Genomic DNA, 12,681 nt, shown 5'->3' with positions numbered 1-12,681 from the left:
TGTGAAAGCTGTCATCATGCCACAGTTGTGTGCATGGTGCCTTTTGAGATGGCCTCTTCCTGTTGACTCCTCGTGTGTTTGTCTCTCTTCAGCACTCTGTGTGTCCGGGAGCGCTCTGCAGCATTTCGGACGGGTAATCGAGGTGAACTGCGTTACGAGCTCTTCTGTAATGACTCGGCGCTATCGCCGCCGGAAGAGCTTCACTCTCTGTCATGAAAGAAAGGGGTTTGAAAATAATTTAATGATTAATCTCCGTTTTAAATAAAACATGTGAACTCCCCAGTCTTTCCCACTGCCTTGCGCGGCGTGTTTGGACAGTCAAAGTGGCAGAAAAGAGGGCGAGACCGCGAAAGAGCACTCAGAGCAGAGCCGTCCCAGCAGCCTGCAGTACTTTAGAGGATGTCATCGGCTCAACCGGGGGTCAACTAGCTGATAGGAATGCTACAGGGGCCCCTCCATTTTCGCCTTGCTCGTGTTAAAAGCTCGAGACAGTTGGAAAAATAAGAGGCGGGCAAGTGATACATGGGAAAACAGCGATATTTCATCCTCTGGTTCGACCGTAGGGACGCACAGCAAGCCGCCTCTGATGACTTTGCAGATGTTTGATTTAAACCTACAAGGTGGATAAGTTTAACATGCACCGTCTCTGCTATTTAGATAACAAAATGGCCTCAGACATTAATGAGCCTTACAAGTATTTACATATAGCTTTAGCAGGAGTTCACATTAGGCTCACTAATAAGTGGGACATGCCTCCCTGGTACTGCTGCCGCCTCAAAAAACACAGTTAATCAAAACAAACCTAGTTAGTTTTGTATAAATTGGTGTAATTTTAGAAAATATTTATGAATTTATAAGAGATGCAAATGTGAAAAAAACGATATTGTCCTAAAAACAAAAGAGAACAAATGAGAGTGAGACAGAAAAGGCTAAAGTAGTGATTTGTGACAGAATGTACAGGATGCAGGGTGCTGCAGGCTGATGCCTAAATGAAATATAAATCCATTTGTTGCAAGGTGTAAAAATGATGGGGGCCTCAGTCCAGATCATATTTGCAATTTTTAGGAGAATATGCATGTAGTGAATGGACAAGGCACCAGTCTGCCCATCAGAAGCCACGTGGGCTTCAGTGTGTTGCTCACATATGGAGCCGGGAATAAAACCACCCACCTCCATGCTGCACTTGGAAGCCGCTCCATCCACTTGAATTTGAGGTTTAAGGCAGATCACACATATCTTATTCTTGAGCATTTGATTTGATTAAAGCATCCATCAAAACATGTTGAAGGCATACATTTGACATACAATTAACTGAAGTTATGGCACTCACCACAGCAGAGTGAGAAATGTTTAGATCACTTCATAACCGCCTGACATTTGTTTTCCTCATTGTTTGTCTTATAGCAACACGCGCAGCATTTACAAAACATGGTCACAGTGGGAGGGTTTGGATTGGGCCAATGATTAGAGGAGGCATGGCACTTAGAAAAAGGGCCACCAACTGCCACCACAAGCCACCACGGTAACGCAGTGAATACCACCAACTTCGTCAGCCAGTTCAGAACAGAGAAAAAGAAACACTACATTCACATATACACATAGTTAACTGTGTTTGACTCATAAACCGGTTGCAGTTGAGCTGTCAAAGGTGAGAATACATGTTTTCTGCTGAGTCGAGCCTCTGAAGTACGTTAGCTAACGCTACCTAAGCTAAGTGTTCACTAATGTTGGCTAACCTTAACTGTTTTAAGCTAGTATGTGAGATACCTTTTATATGTTATACATAAATACATTAGAATGAATGATTCAATTGATAATTATCCAGAAACGTTAAAAGCTACATGCAGAAAAGAATAGTGCAGGCTACTGTAGTGTACAAGCTCACTGTGACACTAAATGGGACTGGGCCATCGTTATCATCAATTAGCTTCACCTGTGGGCTTCCTGTCACCACTGCAGGTAATGGACGATACATTTTCACTCAATATCTGATGAAACTACTTTCATTAAACCTACAGCTAATGTCATATGATTTGTATTGAACAATGTGAACGTTGTTCTCGCGGTTACCTTTTGTACCGTGTTGCTTGCTAATTCGGTGGGTTATGACAGTACCGCCATCGATATAAAGACACGGGAGTGTCTTCAATCTCTGGCTTCTCATTAGTTTTTGCAATATCAATGATATGCAGTCAACACACCTTTTCAAAGCTTTCCATGAGGCATTTACACCTAGGATCAAGGTTTTTCCATATGAACTATTTGGACTGTATGGTTTTGTATAAATGCAGTGTGGGATCAACCACAGGCTCCCAAAAACCGCTTTGAAGGCTAAATATCACACCATAGCTTTTCTCCGTCGTTATTGTCTTCTTCAGCAGCAGATAGTTAATCAGCCTGAAGCAGACTGTCAGCAGCAGCCCATATTAATGTTATTGATCATTGTCAACTTTCACGCTTCCTCCCAACCTCGGATCACACCGTCGCTGTGTGAGACTTTTTTGGCTTCTTTTTTTTTTCTTCCCAGGAAAGGTTTCTTTTTTCATTAGTCCCTTTCTCTGTTCTGCTCCCCAATAACCTGTCTCCTTTATTGCACACAGTCCTTAGAAAGTGACAACTTGGGGAACTGAATCAAAGTTTCAATAAAAGCTGGACTGCTGTGGGCTTTGACAAGTGAGCCGGCTGGAGTGGAACGGTACAGAAAGAGACTGAAGGAGGACATATCGGCCCCGGAAAGATAAATAGTTCATGAAGCTGTTGACTGCACCATTTTATTACTTTTGTCTCCGAATTTTCCGGCTGCCTGCAGCTCTTTTCTGCCCACAAATTATTCATCTTGCTCCCCACAGGCCCCAGCTGTCAATCCCAGGATTAGGAGTTTGGGAAGATGGGAGTTGTACGTTTTGTCGTGAGCTCAGGTGCCTACATACTTGCCAGGATCTTGATAAAACTATACAAGTTATTATGACACCATATAATCATCTCGGCTTTACTTAGAAAAAGACAAAGCCGGCAGGGAAGGCTCTGGAGGTTGACGGGTAGACTTTCTCTAATGTCTTAGTCTCTTGACATTTTGTCTCCGCTCTGTTTTGAAGCGGACTGGGTTGGAGGAGATGCTCTGCTTCCCGACGGTCCAAAGTCTCATGTTGACGACATGAAGTCCAACCTGAAGGTAAATAATGACTCCACACACAGGAACCATGCAAACATTCTGTCGATGGGATTTATTTGTGCTTAAACATGACTCTCTCTCACGTTCTCATTTCTTTTTGATGTGTCTGTAAAATGACAAAGGGTCACGTAGTTATCCTGCACCGTTCTCCTCCACTACGCCTCAGTTTGTAATTATGCGATTACCTCTGGGAGGAAGACATTGTGTGATTCTGAATTTCATTCATACAATAGTAAGTCTCATCACAGTCCCATCAAGTCCAGACGACTATCAAAAGTAATGACAGTGTTTGAAATAACAAAAAGGGAGAATCGCCTGGATTATTCTGACATAGCGTACCGGACGTAATTCTGAAAATTGGTGTTCATAAAAATGTTTAGTGTGCATATAGTGCTATATGTCTGTGGATCCGTGCTGACATGCTGCTAAAGGGATAGTTTGGGGGTTGCATGACGTGCTTAGTTTGGAGAAACAGTGCACCAGTTATTGATAAGCACCTCATGCAACCCCAGAAACACCCACACTATCTCTTCAACCCACAGACAAAGCTGAACGCATTGAGAAGGCTTTGCTGAAGGAAAGAACATGCCGGTAACCTGGTAAAGCATTCAAACTGATTAATGGAAGCCTTGTCAGCTATGAAGAATTGATGGTTTTTTGTCTCCCAATCCAACGGCAGCGGGACCCTGCAGGGTTAGAACGACATTATCTACATTGCAGACGAACATCGGACTGGAATATCACTCAACTCAAGACATGTCGTTCCTGTGTTCTACTGCAGTCCGATCAATGTGTGTGAGCATGAACACAGACTTCCAGGGCTCTGCTGCAGAAGTGCTTCACAAACAGTAAGTGCAGGTTGGGATTCTGTGAGCCGCCAGATGTTTATTGAGGCTTAAAGAACCGAATGAGTTTGTTTCTATGAGAAGATATCAGTGTTGAACCAGAACATTATGCTCTTGTTCCTTAAAAATACTTTCCTGCTCCCTAAGCCAATTCTTTCCGTGCTTTTTTTCCTAAATGATCCTCAAATATACATGACATGACTTGAGGGATTACATTTCCTCTTGTCAGCCTGTTGCCGAACCTCTTTGTCAGACCAACTCAACTTTTGTGATTCATAGGAACATGCGTCGAATCTCGACTCTCGGTGGAAATCCCCGCGTTGGAGATTCAGGTCAAGGCAAGGAGTTGGATAAAACATTTAAACAGCTCTCAAAGTCGTCTTTATTTAGTGGTGATGCTTCATACTTCATGCAAGGAAGATTAACACAGTTGCATTCAGTTTCAGTGGGATTTTACATGAAATCATGAAGCACATAACAATGCCAGTTTTAGTGTAGTAGGGTTGACTTATTGACGTATATCAATAACTTTGCAATATTGCTGCATGTCTATGATATTAGTTTGTAACTATAGTGCTGCAGTGTGTTCGGAGTAACATCTGGGCAACAGTTGGTTTGTCTCTTCTTTCCTTTAACTTCTACAGAATTAGGATTTGTTTGCTGACATTTAGGTTGTGTGTGTGTGCAAGTACGTGCACCTTCCCCAAGGAAATAACAGCAACAGAGTGGTCTCACACACACTACGATCACACCTGCACATTTTGCTGTAGCTGCCTATTAGCGTTATTGGACAAGGCAGCTCCATGTATAATCTGCATAGTGATATCGTTTAGGTGATACTGGAGGCAGCTCCGGCACCACCTGCTTGTGTGTTTCTGGTGAGGAACGGGGCCAGGTGGGTTGTGGGGCTTCATGGAGTTGGATCCCGGCTCTCTCCAATTAGGATACGCGTCATACTAATTGGGGGATACAGGTCATTGCGTGTAATTGCACAAACTCTTCCTGCCCTTCCTCTGGGGTGGGCACAGTTGCATGATGGCATTATCTCACTTATTAAACCACGTTTCTCTCCACCATCCAGCAGAAGTTGTCATTAGTTCGTTCCTGATGCGACCCAGGACTTTGCGGATGGAGGGCAGAGAGAGGAAGCTGTATAACTCCACCGCCTACATCCCAACCGTGGCTGTCGGGCGGAGTCCTCCGTGCCCACGCAGGTGCGGCTGACGCCCCCCCTCCCTCACCAAATGTAGCTGCAGTGGAGGGCTGCACCGGCGGAGAACGGCTGAACCCCAGTGAGACATGTGTTATGGAGCCCTTAATGAAATAGTTGTGCCCCATTGAGCCCTATAATGAATGTTCTGACATTGAAAATCCCGGGGGGGCCGGCTGCTTAATTCCTATGAGCAAGTTTAAGCAGCTAAAGCATTTTCATAGAGAAAATAGTGTCTGAAAGGAGTGACGGACGAAACGATGTTTAGCTGTGTTTCTTAATTGACGACGTGTGTGTGGTTTGCACGTGTCCCTCAGAGAGAGGTGTTCGGATGCCTTTGTTCGGGCTCTTTATGCAGCCTCGTCCCGTTTGACTGGTACCTGTTCAGCTTTCATCCTGACTAATGGAAACGTCAGAAACACTGTAGAAAGACTGGACTGCCCATTCCCCTCAGAAGCCAATAGATGTGAAGCAGAGATTGCTGCCGAGGCTCGTCCAAGACACACACCCCGACACATGCGGGCGCAGTGCTGTGCTGTATTATAACTGATAAGAGCTTTTGTAGATTTTTTTTGGTAACGACGTCCCTGAATACCAATTGAGCTGCTACTAAAGAGACCCGCGGGAATTAATAAAAATGTCTCCCGTTTCACGGCCACAGTGGTTTCCTGCTTACGAGAGATCACAAAAGAGAATCACTGGATGCCATCATTTCATTTAGTATTTCAGGGTGTGTTTGCGTGCGTCGTGCCTTTTTTTTTGTTTTTTGTGGAGATTTTGCATCCCCGTTATGATCTTGCTCTTTGTCGTTCCCTCGTCTCCTTTCCTCCTTCCCTCTCTAGTTGCTCTCGTTCGTCCTCTTTCTCCCAACACTCATTTCCATTTCTCTCTCTGCCCTCGCTGTCCTGCCTTTTAATTCTTTCACCTTCCTCCTTTTATCCCCGTGTTCCCTTTTATATCGCTGCCTCTCTTCACCATTCTGATTCATTTCTCCTCTGCTTCACTTCTCTTCCATTGGCAGGTGGCAGAGCAGCTGGCCTACTATGTCCATGTGTCAGAGGCGGTAATCACAGAGGACACGTTTGATGCAGCCGTACAGTTTGGCACAGCGCAGGGCGACCCCACCCGGAGCTGAGAGCAGGATGACCTGTTTGCGTGCCCCCCCCCACCCCCCCACCCCCCATGGTTGATCTCAGCACCGACTGAGAAAAGAGCATTAAACTACAACCGCACCACCAACGCGTAGTGTCGCCTCACAGGTGGGTACCTCAGTGGAAAGGGAAAGAGACGGTTCAACATCAAACAACACTAAAGTCGGTAGCAGTTCTAAAGAAATTCCTATAAAGAGGACTTTAATGGGACTCCTCTGTGCGACATCAACTAGGCACAGATATTCATCACCTCTACTAACATTTGCTCACCTCCTCCTGAAGCGCTGCGCTGTCCTGGAGTCTGGGAGCTGTTTTGTTCTGGCTGCCATATTCAGAGACGCCTCATGATCAATGTGGTTCAAAATGAATTAAAAAAAACATAATGTAGACCTCTATTTCACCAGCCAACGCAAATCTTGTTGTTGCTGAACCTTTGACATGCTTCCAATTCTTCCTTCCAGTCCTTTAGAAGAGTCCATGTCTTAGCCATAACCTTCCTCAACAGCAGCACTTTCTTATTGAAGCTACTAAAGAATTGCCCTGTCATGTGCGCAGAACCTTTCCTATTAAAGTAATAGTGCCTCACAATAAAGGTTGACAATGTCAGTTTGACAGCCAGCCATTGATGTGCTTCGCGTGGAACGACGAGCTCTTTTACAATTTGGACTTGTTCTTTCATGTAGAAGCCAAAGAGATGCTCTCTGTTGTTTGCAAAGCCAGAAAGGTAAATGCTGACGGACTAGTTGAAAGGAGAGACACGCGGGGGTAATCACACGGCGTACTGGTGCGTCGTGATGGTTCAATTCTCATGCTAATTATCTCAATCAGTGTACAAAACGCCACTGCTTTTCAAAGAAGCAAGCACGCACTCGTACACGGGCACAGAAACGCATGTGTGCACACCGGCACTGGTAGTAAATATAAACTGCACACCCACAATTACAACCCCCACTACCTGCCACAGCGCCATGTTTCCCGGATAATCAGACAAAGATTGGATAATCCTGACAGAAATCCTTTTCATTCCCTCAGCCCCCTGCACATTCTCATTTTGCTATATCATTTTCAGTCAATACAGCAACAATCAAAGGCATTTCAAAGATTTAAAATCCCTAGACTCTTAAATCTGGCCTGTGGGGTAAACAGTTTTAATTTTTTTTTGCTGTCTAGAAACTTTATTCTCAACTTTCCAGAAACGATAACAATGAAGTCCCAGTGATTTGCCCCCCCATGACTGCAGATGGGTGGTTTACAGCATACACATGTATGTAAAAGGAGAACACAGGTAATGGTATAGCTCTTGGCTATACAGATTTCACTCCCATGTCAGACTGAGTGGTGGTAATCATGCAAAGCACTTATTTGGCTCTGAGCAAGGCAGCACCCCAATCACTTTGTCTGCATCCATTCACTGCAGGCTCAAGAAGGTTAAATGACCCTAGAACGCATGCACATAGATATTCACACACAATAAAACATGTTCACATACAGCACAAACGGGTGTGCACCCAGAGATGGGCAGTATTTCTATTACTTGTATTTGAAATACGTATTTCAATTAGTTTTGAGTATTTTGTAATTTGTATTTGATAGGACCGATTAAAAATCGAACGTAATCTGTAACAAAAGACTTTAGAGTGGAGTTATTTTGTATTTTAAAATACTCAAAATACTTTCTCCACGAATCAAAAAAACAGTTCACGAGTTCAGTCTTCAGATCTTCAAGTTCAACGGATTGTCTGTCAAGTTAAATATTTTATCTGAGTGTGACAGATGTCAACTAGCTTGATGTATAATGTATGTCTGGGTCTGGCTACATAGCCTATTGTATATACATGGTGATGGTTATCAAGCTAGCGATCGATGCTAACATGCTAATGACGCTAGCATGCTGTCTAGGCTAGCGCATAGCCAGTGTTTAGCAAGTTAGCTTATCAGTCGAGTAGCTAGCTATAGGAAGAGGGAGATTGGGAGCTTGTATGTCATATGTGATGAATATTTTCTTGTTGATACAAAGCCAAAGTTTATGGGCTGTTAAGTCCCATTAATACAAATATATATATATATATATATACATAATCAATCAAGTTGTTGTCTTTCAATAGCTTTGCTTTGTTCTTCCTGATGTTGGGGTTCACCAGAGCGTTGTGTACATTATATAAACCTGAATGCTCTGCTATACCACATTGTGAGAAAACGGAAAATCCAGAAAAAAGTATTTCCTATATTTTAAATACAAAATACATGTATTTTATTTTGTTAAATTGTCTGGCACCAGTATTTTGTATTTTACTTTAATAGATGTATTTGAGGGGTATTTTGTATTTTGTATCAAAATACATTTTGATGTATTTTTGCCCATCTCTGTATGTACCCACTGGCTGTCAAAATAACATGATGTGCTCTTCAGCTGTTTAGTTCACCGTCTGTGCTTTGAGTTGGCTCATTATTTCCTCCATTGTTTCCTGTCCCATCTCCTCCGTTTAAAGGCTAATGGAGGAATGCATGTTGCTGCCACTGGGTATGAAAGTGTGTTTTGATGATGCCCAGCTATCTTCTTTATGCTGATCATAACGGTTCCCTCAGTGAGGGATCCTAACCGATAACAGGAAGCTGAGGTCTAACCACTGGCCTTTAAAGTCCCTCATTACTCTTTATGACCATGCACACGCTCCCTTCTGCTTTCATTCACGGAGCCATCCTTCATTAATGACTGGTCGTTTCATTCACGTCGCTATGTGATGTTATTTTTCACCTTTTCACCACATTTCAAAGTTGTTCATCCCGTGTATGTGCAACTACAAGCAAGTCTGTTTGTTTTCTTGCCTCTCTCTTGTCCATTGCTGGTGAAGTTGTAAACACTTTGGATTTCTCCCGGTGAGGGTTTCGGATTTCAGTCCATTTGATCTCAAAGCTAAGAGTGAGTTGCATATTTCATTTCATGTATCTTAACAGCTGTTTTCATTTCTCTTTGTAGACACAGAAAACCTAAGAGTGCAACTCTCTTGATACTTTTCCACTCTTTTATGCAGTTCCTATTCTTGCACTTTGTAGGCATACGAGCCTCAGAGAGCTGAGCTCTCTTGAGATGATCTATATGACTTTGTTGCATTTTCTGTATTTTGAAAGGAAAACAGACCTTTTTTTCTGCATGATCTGCGTTATCTCACACTAGAGTAATCCAGTGAAAGCCTTGGTGTGATGTGTGATGTTTTACATTGTGTTATTTCTGAACAGATAATGTGTTTAAGAAGGTGGTTAACGTAGTGCTGCACATCCCAAAGGACGGCCCACAGGGCAGCCCTGAGGAGGCCAGCAAGGACAAGAAGCTGGTACAGAGAATGGAGAGTGAGCCTAAAGGGGTGTGTGTGTGTGTGTGTGTGTGTGTGTGTGTGTGTGTGTGTGTGTGTGTGTGTGTGTGTGTGTGTGTGTGTGTGTGTGTGTGTGTGTGTGTGTGTGTGTGTGTGTGTGTGTGTGTGTGTGTGTGTGTGTGTGCGCCTTTGTGCCTTTGTCTCTCTGGGGATGCTTTCTAAAAGGTCACTCAGACTTTATCTTTTGATCTGTGGTTCTCTGTTCAAAACGCCATTGAAGCGCCAGCATCTGCTTCCTGACTCTCACTCTTGAGAGTTTTTATTTAATGAGGCACTGGGTTCGTCACCTCTCACCTTCACCTATCAACATTCTTCATCATTTTTTAGTTTTTGGCTCTTTGTACCTCCATCATCTCCACTTCTAAACAATCCTTCTCCTCCAATCCATGCTTTTATTTCTGCCTTTCATTGTCTCCTGTTTCCAACTCCATTTCAACCTGTTCTTGTTTAGCTCCCTTTGTCCTATACTTTGATTTATCTCACCTCTTTATCTTCCCTTCCTGCCATCACGTCAGACCACAGAGCCACTGAAAGCCCATAAAATGACGAGGATGAGGGACGCATCTGGCTTCTCGGCAAGAGAGACTTCTGAAGGAGCTGCTGTGCCAATCTGTTGGGCACATCAGCCTGCAGCTGCAAAAGCCTTCATTGACTTCATTCATACATTTATTTCTTCCTATAATGTCTGAAACATACATTTTCATGCATAGAAATGGTTTGCTGCAATGTGCTGCTCTGTGAAGCTACCTTCCCTTTAACAGTGGTAAATATGTTTAGCCTTCAAAGTGCATGCAAAGTGTGGCTTGCAGCATTGTGCAGTGTGACGAGGCACGTAGCTCCGGCCAGCACAGCGAACCGTCTGCTCTAAAGCCACCATAGAGGCGCCGCGTGGTGAATAATGGGCAAACGGAGAATATTGAGGCTTTATCCTCTGTGCTTTACAGCTCTGAGTTGGCTTAGCCAGCTAAACAATCAATTTAGCACTGTAGGGCCAACCTGTGCCCAGCAGCACCTGCTTGGATGTGGAATCATAGGCACTCCATGACTGATGACAAAGGCTAATGCTCAAATCACAAACCTTACTGTATGCAGGAGAACGCAGCCAGTGTTGGGGAGGCTAGTGAATGTATTTAGATGGGAAACGGTGAAGGACGAGCACGTTCACATATACGGGCAGCGCTGGTCATTCATCCCCAGAGGTGCAGTGCTAAATATCTGCAGATAACAGCCTGCTACTGTCCTTAGGAAAGAGAGTTGTTTGAATTGTTCCGCATTACTGCTGCTTATACTTCCAGGTCGGTCTTGCTGTTGTGTACTCATCCTTTTAGTGCTTTTATTTGAGTGTATTTCAGGTGCAATCAAACCTGCTCCTACCTGTCCAAGCTGAAGGAGCCGCGTGAAGAGCTTCCACGTCTCAAGTCCAGTCGACACATTGGTCTCACCTGCATCGCATGGGTCAACTCCATCCAGCCACTACACCACCGGTCAGAGGCTCACTGGTCTCTTCTGCCAGGTACCTGCATTCACACACACAGCCTTGTCCAGCAATCCACCCTTCATATTTCTAAAAAGCTATTTCTAGATAATTAATAGATGTGCTACCTCTAGGTTCCTTTCCACAAGCAATCACGTCTCCTCCCGATAAGTCAGTGGAGCAACATTAACAGATAGCCCTCCGCTGTCCGGCTTGTCCTTTCAGCTGTGGATCAGCTCCACTTGGATTAGCCTTTTTGTCTTGTTCTGATAAGGCGTGATCACCGCTGAAGCCCACTCCCGCTCACCCTGGGTGTTCAGGACATCAGTTACAATACCCCGAGAGTGAACGCCGCGAATAAAAGGCCCCATCGCCGTTTTCGTTACCTCAGCTCTTTTCATTTCAATTGACAGCTCCACAGACCAAGGGGAGGAATGTTTAACCTCCAATAATGATGTTCTGAACTCTCATTGTTGCAATCATTTGCTGCCCTGTTGCATGACTTTTCTTTTTTTTTTATGTGTCCCTCTATTTCGACATCTTCTTCTTCCCTCTCTCTCTCCTTCTCATCCCTTTGATAATACATCAAGGCGTACTGACTCAAACAAAACATTTCGTGTAATCATTTTTCCAGCGTGGACGTGGCTTCGGCGATCTGACGGCCCAAGTGCTGTTTAGGTGGTGCTTCGTTCGTATACCCACTAAATGTGCACCTTTCAACCCACGCCGAGGACAATGCAAAACACAATTCCCCGTTAGTTGGCCGTGTGAAGTAGAATTCTCTTAATCACGTTGCACTCGGCATGAGAAGACGGCAAATATGCTGAGCGGGTGTGATGGCTTGGTAACCTATATCAGCGGCTCAGCCTTGAGCGCCTTAACACCTGGTTTCATCTCCGTCGTCTGGCTTAATGTTTTCACATTTCCCAGTGCCTCGTCAGTGGCGTCGCAAAAAGCTTTTCTGTGCCCCTCCGAGTCCTTCTATCGCACTTATTCATTATTTCTCATATCTGAGGTGAAGGTAAGCTATTTTACAGCCATTAAGCTGCTTTGCTGCCGGATAAAAAGCAAACCTGTCTGTGCCGAGTAAGCCAGCCCGTCTGCAGGCTTCACTGCTGACCACTGACCTGGATATATGCGTGCATGTTTGCATATTGGAGTGTCTGCTCTTGAAGTGTCATTGTGTATGTGTAACCTGCTCTCTCTGCGGTGGTGCATGTTGTCATTGGACATGGAGGAGCCTGGAAGCCTGTGGCTCACTGTGCAGCTCAGACGGCCGCTGTGTTTTCCATCTCTGCTTACGGTCGGGAGGCTTTCTTCCCCCTCCAGTTGTATGAAATAACAGAGATGGAAAATGTCTTGTTTATTTTCCTCCGGAAAAAAAAAAAAGGGATTCCATAGGGCAGTGGGGCCCTCTCCATCTCCTCTGGAGCAGAACCAGACCACTGATGTGGTTTC

Source organism: Pholis gunnellus (genome assembly GCF_910591455.1).
Source record: "Pholis gunnellus genome assembly, chromosome: 23".
In the NCBI taxonomy this organism is placed as follows: domain Eukaryota; kingdom Metazoa; phylum Chordata; class Actinopteri; order Perciformes; family Pholidae; genus Pholis; species Pholis gunnellus.
Note: the sequence above shows the minus strand (reverse complement) of the source record.